Source organism: Equus quagga, chromosome 2, assembly GCF_021613505.1.
Source record: "Equus quagga isolate Etosha38 chromosome 2, UCLA_HA_Equagga_1.0, whole genome shotgun sequence".
Taxonomy (NCBI): Eukaryota; Metazoa; Chordata; class Mammalia; order Perissodactyla; family Equidae; genus Equus; species Equus quagga.
This window is the reverse complement of record NC_060268.1, coordinates 74,416,741-74,429,595: the sequence shown is the minus strand read 5'-3', so window position 1 is coordinate 74,429,595 and position 12,855 is coordinate 74,416,741. Positions and strand designations below refer to the sequence as shown.

At 38.3% G+C, this 12,855-nt stretch overlaps 1 non-coding gene across 1 annotated transcript; it reads right to left on the bottom strand.

Moving 5' to 3' along the window:
* Window positions 1-582: 582 nt before the first annotated feature.
* On the bottom strand, window positions 583-654 carry TRNAE-UUC (transfer RNA glutamic acid (anticodon UUC)). The gene has a single exon. It is a non-coding gene; the product is annotated as a tRNA-Glu (tRNA).
* Between the last annotated feature and the right edge of the window lie 12,201 nt (window positions 655-12,855).

Genomic DNA, 12,855 nt, shown 5'->3' with positions numbered 1-12,855 from the left:
CACAACAACGAAATCACCTAATGACTCGTTTCTCAGAACACAGAGCAGTCATTAAGTGCCATCTCTCTATTCTAGGGCCAGAAACACTTAGTGGGGGCAGAAACCAGTGAACTGGGCAGAACATAAGAATGCATTTGTCTAAAAGAAATGGTAATTATATGAGGTGATGGAAGCATTAGCGAACACTACTGTGGTAATCATTTCACAACATACTTGTATCAAATCATCACGTTATACACCTTAAACTTACAGGAGGTTGTATGTCAATTATATCTCAATAAAGCTGTGAAAAAAAGAGAATTTCTTTGTCTAATAGAGTTTGACCACTAAATATAAATTAAGATAATTTATTGTGACATTTTAAATAATCTGTATGATGGGCAAAAGAACAATACTTATTACACAAGCAGGACTTTTCCACATTGCGAGTCACAGGGTGGGTCTTCAGGCCTCAACATTCGCCTTAGGGAATTACAGCTTTCACCAATTAAATCTAATTTTCTTACTATTGCTAAGAAGGATCTAAATGTATCTGATGAATTTCTTCACTTATATTTATATTTTCCAAAAACAGCTAGTGTCTTCCCACACCGGGAGTCGAACCCGGGCCGCCTGGGTGAAAACCAGGAATCCTAACCGCTAGACCATGTGGGAGACGACAAGCGCGTTCTGAAATGTAAGTCATTTGAATCATTCGGGTCTACTTCCGCCTTTCATGCTCAGCTCCGCCTCCCGACCCGGCCAGCTTTCTGCGGCTGCGCGGCTTTTCGGCACCCAGCATTGCAGTCTGCGCTGTGCTCCTCCAGCTGCAGACTGCGGCGCGTTCCCGGGGCAACGTTGGACCACGCGACCCGCAGCCTCTCCCGGGAGCCACACGGCCGGTCTCGGAGGCCGCTTCTGGGCCTACGTGTCCAAAAATCTCTGTTAAAAGATTCCGTGGTGAGATCTGAGAGAAGAATGGTTTGATGGCTCAGAGCAAGTTATGAGCTGGGCTCCCCAGGTCCCTGTGCACCGGTCTGACGCTGAGGGTAACCTTTATTAGACTAGATTTTCCAATCGTCATGTTTTAGGTCATAGGACACTTTGAGTTTTTGCATTTAGAAGGCTGAATGAATGAACCCCTGAGTAGCCCATAGAGAATATTTTGGGGCAAAGGGCCTTCATAGACGACTGTCATTAAGAACTTGTTTAGGGATGACCTTACGTTATTAAAACAAAAGCGAAACACCAAAAATAGTAAAGGAAAAGTCCACACCTTGCAGTAGGTTAACAATTCATATTTTGGAAAAGAAAAAGTAAAAAACAAGCCACAGACTGAGAGGTAAACCTGCACAACCTGTGTAAAAGATTGGTATCTAATTATAATGAAACGAACACTTCACTATAAAAGAGAGACCTTGTTGTGAACAGGCCATTAGAGAGGAGCTCAGTGGCTAAAAAGCATTTGAAAAAAATATCAACCTCAGTGACTCCCAGTTGGCTAAAAAGCAAAAGTGAGAATTTTTTGGCTAAAAAGCCGAAGTGTGAAAATGTCAAGTGTTAGCAAGTGTGTGGGAAAAAGGAAACTTAGAAACTCCTAAAACTTGATCGGGGAGGCAAGTTGTCAGGATCTCCTAAAGGTGCCTATGAGCAAGCAATTGTTTTTTTTTTTAATGTTCGTAAAACCGGTATGGTTCTAGAATTGCCTCTCACGCACTGGATGCGAAGAAATACTGATCTGAAAGTAACAGACACACCATGAGGCAGGCTAGCATTACCGCGACTGAGGGCCAGGATCACCCTAGGCAAAAATTAAAGAGTGGAGGGAGTAAGAGATTCTTAATCTCTAAGAATTTCTAATGTCTGTACTATAAAAAAATAAAAACTCAAGAATTTGAAACATTTGTGGGGTGAAAGGCGCCATAAATAATGTCAACAGGCAAGCCACAGACTGGAAGAAAATATTTGAAATATGTTTGGTAGGAAAAAGTGACTGTCCTTACCATATAGCTGAACCTAAGCACCTCGAAAAATCTCACAGGGAAAGGGGCCAAAGATATGACTAGGGGATCTAGAGGTGAGGAGTTCTGATAAGTCAATAAATTCAAGGGGTAGGGGAGCTCAGCCTCACTTGTAACCATGGCGACACAGTTTAAAACAATGCTACAATATCCAGGGGAGGAAGTGAGGACACAAACTCACACAACAGAAATGGGCACAGCCTTTTAGGGCTTGTTAGTACTACCCTAAGTAATGCATTAGGTTCTTGAAATTATAAGAGCAAGCACTATGGAAAAGAATTTTCTAGTGGATGATTAAGTGCCTCAGACACTGGTTGTTTTATTGTTTCTGTTTTTTGGTAAAAAGTGAAGTCCAATAGGCAAGCTTGAATATTTTGCTTTGCTTTACGGAGCAGTGCACCAGGATCCTTATCTTCTGTTTGGTAGTATTAACTGAAGCAATTAAAAAAAAATTAGGAATTAATGTCTCACATGTCTATCTTTTATTGTGTATTTGATGTAGTTTAATAAATTAGAATTTAGAGCTGAAACTTTTAGATCTGAAAGATAGCCTTGGGGATTTTCAAGGCCAGAATCTCAAAAATATCCAGGAGATTAAAATGATTTGCCCAAACTCACCCAACTAATACACTTAGTGAAATCTTTCTAGGAGATCATCTTGTATTGATCCCATGATGAGGATAAGATTGGAATATGCTGAAATGAATAAGAAACTCGAAAGCAGTTTCTGCAGAAAGGAATAGAAAATTCCAATGACAACATACATGCTAAATAAAAAGTTATTAAATTCCAATGTCTTTCTATGAGTTGTAATTTGGGTGGCATAATCTACTGGTAATAAATTGTTTATTAACTCGGGTAACTTGATGGTTAAAATAGAACACTACAGATAGCGAGTGTATGTATTCGTGCCCATAAATGTCTCCTGCGTTTTGAAGGCAGATATTCCTGGCATGAATCCTAAATTTAAAAGCTGACTAGCTGTTAATTTCTGGAAATACTATTGAATCTCTGAATATGAGTTTCCCCATAGTAATATATAGCTCAGTGAGTCATTGTGAGGGCAAGTTCTTAGCATCCTGCCTGAATTGAAGGTGCTGCTTTTGTGCGTTGTCAGTGGTCGCTGTCACCCCCAGAGGCTCTGGCAGAAGGCTTTGATCTGGCCACCTTCACTCAGCTACCCAACAATGGATGGAATGGACCCACACTTCCTCCACTGATAGATTTTGTAGATGATGGCTTCTCCAGCTTGATTTTGGGTCTGATTGAGGAAGTTGCCTGCATTTCACCATTACACAGGCTGCCTGCGCCTCTGTGAAGAAAGCTGTGGTGACTTGCGTGAGTGCACACAGCCAATATTTGGCCGCACTAGAGGGCAGATTTCTCGTGTTCTCTCTCCATTTGGAAGCATGCTCTTTGTCTTCTCTGTTTTTTTGTTTTTGTTTTTTATTTTTTGCTAGAATCTGACAATGCTTCTTCTCTTTATTATTTATTTGGCAATTGTTTAAGGCCTTGAAGTTTTAATCATCTTTTGATATGTATATATGAAAAAATCTTAAGTAGAATGCAAGCACCCTGGGGTAAGACCATGTCTGAACTGTTTTTCTGCCCTATCGGTGCCAAGTATGGGCTAGATGTGCAAGTGTTTAATTGATTTTCTTTTTTTCCTTTTCAATGATAGTAAGATTATGGAAATAATTTTTTGGCAAGTCAAAGTTTCTTAAGTCATGTTTCAAAAAATGTGTCCATTTGGGAAGGGAGATTATGACCACCCTTAATCTTGCTCTAATGAACACATAAAACAAAACAAAAAAATTGGCCTTGCTTCCAGACAACATGTTTGGTTATTCTCTAAGCCAAACCAAACTTCTATTTAAAAAGTAATTGTTCATTATATTGGGTTAACCACATGAAATTGCCGGTGACCCACTGGTTTTGATTACTACAATGGAAATTTGGTGTTTTAACCCGATTCTTTCCCTAACTCTGAGCATCCGGATTCACCTATTACATTCATAAGAGAAACTATTAATAGAAAGCATGCTATTTAATTAAAATCTGAGTTTTTCCAACATCAACAGCAAGAAAAACTACACTTGCTTCCAGAATATAGATGCTTTGCTTTTAAAATAATAGTGCAAAGATGAAAGTGTAGTGGGTAATAGTTATTCTAGAAGGGCTGTGGCGTGGGGAAAAGAGCAGTCACAGAGTAATTGTTTAACAAATCTGTTCTGGATTTGTAAGAGCAGAGCTAAAATGTGATTCACAACTTCAGCTTTATTTAAGTTGATCAGAATTCCCATGTTATTAGGGGCAGAAAATATTCCTTTCCGTATATAAAAAGCATTTATGGATTCATCTTTAAAATGGAGACTTTTAAAATAAATTACATTTCAAAGCACATTAAAAAAAAACAGTAATCATTTAGGAAAATTAGCAAGTCGCTAAAGAGATTGCAGAACCGTTAAAAAAGTTATGACAGAATAGTGAAGCTGCGCTTGATTCTAAGAGTGAAGTCAGCAGGAAGAAAGTCCAGGTTCAGAGTTTGCCCTGGTTCAATGGGAGCCTATTTGAGTCTGTGGGACTTAGAGTTTATACAAATGTTGGGATCCATTTAAAGGAAAGCAATATAAAATCACGAATACAAAATAGTGTGTGAAAGTGGATATTTATTTAGAAGAAGAAATCACAACAAATTAAATATTTAAAAATAAAAAATCACACATATAAAAAAATCTAGAAAAGAGTGTTTTTACATATTACCTATCTAAGGCCTCCTGCATGACTTTTTTTCCCCTGCCTCTTTTTGGCTGCACACTGTTTGATCAAGGGATGAAGGGATCGTCACATGACAGAGATTGTAATATTTCCTATGGAGAGAATAAAAAGATAATGCAGCCTTTATTTTAACATGGTTTTTGAAATTTGTCCTTTTGTTATTGATAGTTTAGGAAAGTTACCTTCAGTTTCATAACTCATTATTGGCAATGTAATTTAAATTTTTAGCATTGCTGTCAAATTAAGGAAACCTCTCTCAAGATTCTTTCATGTATGAACCATAAAATTTCTCGGTATTTCAAATGTTCTCTACGTTGATGACACTATTCACCAGTTTTTGTTGCTGTCTGATTGCAGTGGCATCTTAGGAGGTTTCATTGTTGTTTCAGTCTCTGTTGATATCAGTATTTTGTGTCAAATCAGTGGGAAATTTAAGTAGTTTTCCAATGAATTTGTGTGATTTGCTTCTTTTCATTAACTGGATTATCAAATAATCCGAGAGCCTATTTATCACTTCCTTCTGAAAATTTTTTTTGTCTCATCAAAATTTATTTTAAAAATACTGATGAAAAACCAAACAATACTTCTTGATTTTCAACTTGTGGTCTTAAATCCTTGTGCTAATCATTGTACTACATGATCTTTTTTTTTTTTAATTGCAGTAACATTGGATTATAACATTATATAGCTTTCGGATGTACATCGTACTATATTTCGAATTCTGTGTAGATTACATCATGTTCACCACCCAAAAACTAATTATAGTCCATCCCCTCACATGTGAGCCTAATCACCCATTTTGCCCTCCCCTGCTTCCCCTATGGTAACCCCCAATCCAATCTCCATTGCTGTGTGTTTCTTTGTTGCTGTTCTTATCTTCTGCTTATGAGTGAGATCATATGGTATTTGACTTTCTCCCTCTGACTTATTCCACTTAGTGTAATACCCTCAGGGTCTATCCATGTTGTCACAAATGGCCAGATTTCATCATTTCTTATGGCTGAGTAGTATTCCGTTATGTATATATACCAAACCTTCTTTATCCATTCGTCCCTTGATGGGCACCTAGGTTGCTTCCAAGTCTTGACTATTGTGTATAATGCTGCAATGAACATAGGGGTACATGTATCTTTATGCCTTTGTGTTTTCAAGTTCTTCGGATAAATACCCAGCAGTGGGCTAGCTGGATCATATGATAGATCTATCCTTAATTTTCTGAGGATACTCCATACTGCTTTCCATAGTGGTGGCACCAGTTTTCACTCCCACCAGCAGTGTACAAGGGTTCCCTTCTCTCCACATCCTCTCCAGCATTTGTTGTTTCCTGTCTTGTTAAGTATAGCCATTCTTACCAGAGTAAGGTGACACCATAGGCAGTACGCTTTTTGACGTTGGTCTTAGCAGCATATTTTCAAGTCCCATGTCTGATCAGGCAAGGGAACCAAAAGAAAAAAATGAACAAATGGGACTACATCAAACTAAAAAGCTTCTGCACAGCAAAGGAAACCATCAATAAAATGAAAAGACAACCTAACAATTTGGAGAAGATATTTGCAAACCATATATCAGGTAAGGGGTTAATATCCAAAATATATAAAGAACTCATATAGCTCAACAACAAAAAAGCCAACAACCCAATTAAAAAATGGGCAAAAGATATGAACGGAGATTTCTCCAAAGAAGGTATACGGATGGCCAACAGGCATATGAAAAGATGCTCAACATCATTAGCTATCAGGGAAACACAAATACTTTTGAAATTTATATCTTCCTCTTAATGATATATGGCTTTGGTATGATTTATGTGCCATTTCATACCATGTGTCCAAGATTTGTCACATACCTCATGATGTGATCCATTGGGTTGGAATGCATAAAAGATGCAACTTAGCACGCAGATGGACATTCACAGCCTGTAGGATGGTTGTGAGTTTACAACTTAACAATCACAGGAATTCTTTTAAATTATATTCCATGTGATTTCTATCCAGAAAACTATTTGGGGTGTTTGAATGTTGTGTTGTCAAATATATTCCTAAGAGGAGACCTGTGATAATGACATCCTGTACTTAAAATTTTACATGTCTGGTGATTGGAAGAATTTTCCACAGGCTAGCTTCTGGCTCTGTACATGTCCATGCTGTTTTCCTTCCATTGCAGACATCTTCCAATGCTAGAGCCATAGGGAATATTCTTACCAAGATAACACCTCTAGCAGTTTGTGTCACAATGTTGGGTGATTAGCATGGTGAGCAGTGGAGGTATTCCTGAAAGTGGTTTTTACGTGGGATGGCTGGTAACACCTGACATGAAAGTGACTGTGAACCCCTAGATTTTGTCTCTTAAAGTCAAATTCAACGTATCCCTGACTGAGCCTTACCTTAACCGGACCCGGAATTCTCACAGCCACCCAGTTCCACCCAAAGTGAGGGGAGCTGTGAAGGAGTAGAATTCTGGGGAGAAAGAAGCATCTAACTGATTGGGGTTAAAATACCTTATTTTGAACACTTTACAAAAACACGACTATAAGATGACACATCAGGGGCTACTCCCAGGGACTTGAAAGGGCCAGTGCAAAGTGAGGCTCCCTGAAGCTTCAGCTTTCCCGTTCACTTCACGGAAAATTCACTCCTGGCTATAAGGAATAAACTGAAGGTCTCTGTCATCTTTCTCCCTCTGTCCCATCAACAATACCCCAGGCCAGGCATTCATTGGTCACTCCTGAACTACTGCAAAAGTTTCCTATCTTCTTTCTCTATACTTTGGGGTTGTCTCCTATCTAATATAATTACATTAGTACACTACCCAAAACCTTTCAATGTTTATTAATTATATAAGATCAAATCCCTTAGCAATACAGAGAGGTCATTAGCATCTGACTCATGCACTCATACAGCCTCCTTGAATATCACCTCATTATGGACGTTTTCCTGGAACCAAGCTCTGTCCCCATGGTGCCCTCCATCCACGCCAAATGGATGATTCCTTCCATTATGCCACCACGCTACTTTGTACACATCTTTGTAACTCATTTCTCACTCTATATTATGATTAATTCTAATTGTGTGCTTGTGTCTATTTCCTCCCCTCTCCCAAAACTTTAGTTCTGACAAAGCAAAATAAAACAGCCCCAGATATCAGGGAGCTGGCCTAGCACTCATAGCTAGGCCGTGTTGTTCTCCTTTTGGACAGAAGCAATCTCACAGAACACGAGATCCCTCTGAGGCCACAGTAAAGTGAAACAAAGCAAGCCTTCTTCATCATTGTCTCTAAGCACAGACCAAAAAAGATCCCTGTGCCACCCACAAGATACCAAAAAACCCCCTCTCTTGGCTAAAATGAGTGACTGCACTTCCCGATCAATTACAACCTTTATCCTCTAGTCTGAGCTGCCCTCCCCCTAGAGAAGATGAATTGGGATACCCAATTATAGAATTGCCTCCACTTTCTGTCAGCATCCCAAATAGAGCAAACTCCCACTTCCTCTGACCCTCTCTCAACTCACCCAACCAGAATCCAAATCATATGGCAGATTCTTTCTAATGGTCTCTTGTGGAGATGCTGTGGTTCCCTATGGTGCATGTTGTCTCTCGCTTCAAAGAGTAATAAAACCAACTTGTTTAACTACAGGTGTGCCTCTGGTGGTCTTTGGCTGAAGGGCATTGAAAGAAACAGAGGCTCCACTCAGTTGCACTTGGAGCTTCCTGCTTTGGCCTGGCACACTTGACTCAGTGACGGTGCGTACATCTGAGACCCTGTGCCTCTACCTGCACCAGGTGCCACCTGCCCTAGTGGGAAGGTAAGTTCATGCTGAATTAAACTCTGCTATTCAGTTAAAGCCTTTCAGCATTGGGTTTATTTTGTTTTCTTAGGAATTAGGCCCTTGGGATTTTTAGTTATTAGACCGGATTTGTATTGTTCTTCGGCAAAATTATTTTCTAGCACCAAATGCCTACTTGTCTAATGCCCTTTCTGTCTGTCTGCTTCTCTTTTGTCTTAAAAGTTGTTTGCCTGTGAGGGCAAAAGTATCTTTGAAGAGAATGGATCTAGACCTGAGAAATCCATCATCAAGTCAATCTCAGGGGCTGAGAAATTGAGGTTTCTTCTCAGACTAGTGTTCCTTGGGCAACTTTTGCCCAGGTCACCATTTCAAAATCTGATAAGAATTTCTTCCTCAGTCTTGTTTTTGTGTCCCTGAAAACTGCTTTTATTTAATTTAGTCTGCTTGAAACCAGGGGAGTTTTTCTGGCTCTGTAGGTGATGGTTGGTCTTTGCCAAGCTATAGAGACACAGAATAACACCAGAGCCATCCTTATAGACACTTTGCATTTGTCATGAGTCTCTTCAATATAAACTGCACCTCCTCCAGGTTGACCTCCTGCTTTCCTTATGTTTTATCACTGTGACTGATTCTGGTGCATATCTTTCTAACTGGCACAATGAACACCAAGACAATTTGAAACCATAGAGAATTTCTAATATGGGCAAAATTGTTCATTTATCAGTGCTTTAGAACAAGAAAGAAACAAAATTCCAACTTTCCAGTTGTCTGTTGTCTTTAATTGGTACGAGGAGGCTTCTAAATGCAATTTAGGCCCCAAATTTGCCTCCTTAAAATATTCTTTAGCTAAAGCTAATGGAAAATGTGCAAAACCATCTCTCTAAGCAGTATCTTTAACAGTGTTCAGGATTTAACACTGCTTAACCCTAACCCAAACACATATTAAACCCATTTAACCCTAACCCTAACCCTGAACAGTGTTCAGTTTAACAGTGTTCAAGATTAGCTACTGCTGACATTTCCAAAGACCTTCTCACTTTGTTCTCAATGGTTTGAAGCCAGAAATTGCAGATATGATCCTAAAGAAAGAAAGTGGCTGGCAAATCACCCCATCGCACTAACTTCAACATTTGAGTGAACATTTTCTAGGGACGTTAGAAAATTTAAAAAACCCTCACAAGGAAATTACCTTATTTGTCCGAAAAAGAGATCATTTTGTTTAAAGGGGAGGATCTCCTTTGTTTTCGTCCTTGAGGATCACTAAGTGTGGGCTTTTTGATCATATGACTTAATAAAATTCTCAAGCATCCATATTATGTCAAAACCAGCTGCATGACACTCTCTTTCATGTGTGTATATGTCAAAACCTTTGTTTAAATACCTCGAAACTTTCTTCTCTCCCTGCAAAAGGAGATAATTAGCTAGTTGTCTGCAGATTGCTTCCCCACATCTTTTTGTCCCATCTTTCCCCCTTTCTTGAGAAACTTTATAGATTAACTGATAAGAAAAATCATTCAGTCGTTCTGTGCATACCCTATGAATATTTAGTTCAGATAAACAGTAAAAATTCTCTAAAAAAGAGAGAAAGATTATCAAACCATGTTTCTCTTTGTAGACACTGAAAAATATATCCACATAATACTCTTTGTGACTATAGCTATAATAAGAAAAGGATTCAGTTTCAAAATAGAAGAAAACCTTGACATGATTTAGAGTCTTGAACAATTAGTTCACCATAAAAAATGTTAGTACAATATTTTGAATTGTTCAAGACCAAGGTTAAATTTCTTGTGATTCAAACCTTCTATACTGGTTTTATGAGTTAGTGAGTTTCCACTATTTCCATTTTTTATTCATTAAAAATTTTGTTTATAAACTTGTACTTAATTAAATACAGTGATAATGTTGAAGTCTTTTTTATTAATAATGTTTTATTTTAGAATAGTGTCAGGTATACAGAAAAATTGTGAAAAGAGTGCATAGCCCTTAATTATTAACATCTTGTATTAGTAAGGTATATTTGTTACAAGTAATGAACCAACATTGGTACATTATTATCAACTAATGTTCTTACTATATTCAGTTTGCCTTAGTTTTTACATAATGTCCTTTTTCTGTTCCAGGATTCTATCTAGGACATCACATTATATAGAGTCATTGCATCTCCTTAGGTTCCCTGGGTTGTGACAATTTCTCAGACTTTCCTTGTTTTTGATGACCTTGAAAGTTTTGAGGAGTACTCTTCAAACATTTTGTAGAATGTCCCCCAGTTGGGATTTGACTGATTTTTTCTTATGATTAAACTGAACATATGGGCTTTTAGGAGGAAGAACGCAGAGGTAAATTGCCATTCTCATCACATCATTTCAAGGGTACTATTATCAACATGACTTATAACTGTTGATCTTAACCTTGTTCACCTGGCTGAGGTAGTTCTTCCAGGTTTCTCTACTATAAAAGTATTTTTCCCTCCTTTGCATATTGTACTTTTTGGAAGGAAGTCATTATGCACACTTCTGACTTAAGGAGGGGCAGTTATGTTCAACCTTCTTCAGTGTGAAGTAGCTGCATAAATTACTTGAAATTCTGCAAAGAAAATTAGCCTATTATTTCACATCTATTTATTTATTCAGTCATTTTGTGTGTGTATATGTGAGTGTGTTTTATCACTTCCTTGTTTTTTGGCAGAATAAGATGCTCATTTTGTATATTCCTTTCCTCAAGAATAAGCCATTTCTCCAAGGAATATGAACGGGAGGAAGAACCATTCCTCCACCGTCTAGGTTCTTCTGAGTGACCTAAGAATTAAATGGACATAAGATAGAATAACAGGAGAAAATCAAACAAAGTTTAACAACATGTACGCGTGGTAGAAACCCAGGAAAAGTGAGCAACTCACCAAAATGGCCAAAGACACTACCTTAAATACCATCTTCAGCTAAAGACAAAGGAGGATGTTGGGGATAGAGGTTTAGGACTTGAAAAGGGGGAAAGGCAATTCACATGGAGATGGAAAAGCAATGTTTGGTAAACAGATGTTTCCTGGGCTATCTAACTTTGATAGAAATGGGCCTTTCCAGGTACCTTCCTGTCTACCATACCTAGAGTTACCGGTGGTGATAGCTCCTTCCTGGGACAGGACTTCTGTCTTAAATTCTTTTAGACAGTCAGGGGAAGGTCAAAGTTTCTTTCTGAGTCTTTTGTTGTTCAAAATAATCAAGCCGAAGAGACACATTTTGGGGTGGCAAATTCTGATCTCCCACAAGTCCTTGTTCTTTTTATTAGAGACTGGTATTAGAAACGAAGATCTGGGTGCTAGGTGTCCTCATTGCTACTGGGTGTTATTGCTTCTAGGCCTTCTTGGCAGAAAGAGCAAGGAAATTTATGTGTGTACACACACTAAATATGTGTCTATATTTATAGATACTAAGAGATCTATATTCCTATATGTACCTATCTATATGCAACTAAACATGAGTTCATACTGAAGTCTCCAACTCTAATCCATTATCTATAGATCATTCTAGTCTTCTACCCTTGCTTATATGTAACATCCTGCTTTAACAATGAGAAACCTGACACCCACCATCCACCATCCTTCATCCACTTCCTTTTCAGTTCCATACTTATGTATAATAGTTTCAGATGTGTTAACCCATATCCTGAAAGAAAACAGCGTTTCCATCTAGAACACAGTGCAGATGCATAGTTCCTTTTGCCTTTAGTCTTATAATAAGTACTCATTTCTAAAAGTACTTAGATCAGCACTTTTTCTTCCCACTCTTTTCAGTGAGGTTGTGTCATCATTTGCAATGCAGTTAGATTCTTTTTTCACAGTCTGCACTCCATCCTGGGAACCCCTGACAAATGATTTTTAAACGTCTACATATGTAGGGTTCCTCTTTGTGCCATAAGTTCTATGCATTTTGACAAAAGCATGGTTGCATGTATTCCCCATTACAGTATCGCTCAGAACAGTTTCACTACCCTGAAAGTTCCCTTTGATTCAACCATCTTCCCTCTCCAAATCCCTGGCAACTGTTCTTTATTGTCGCTATAGTTTTGCTGTTTCCAGAATGTCAGATAAATGGAATCACACAGTATGTGATCTTTTCAGACTGGCTTCTTTCACTTAGCAATGTGCATTGAAGATTCACATGTTTTTGTGTAGTTTGACAGCTCATTTCTGTTTATCACTGAATAGTATTACATTGTATTGTATCCAGAGTTTGTTTATCCATTCACCTATTGAAGGACATCTTGGTTGCTTTCAGTTTTTGGCAATTATGAATAAAA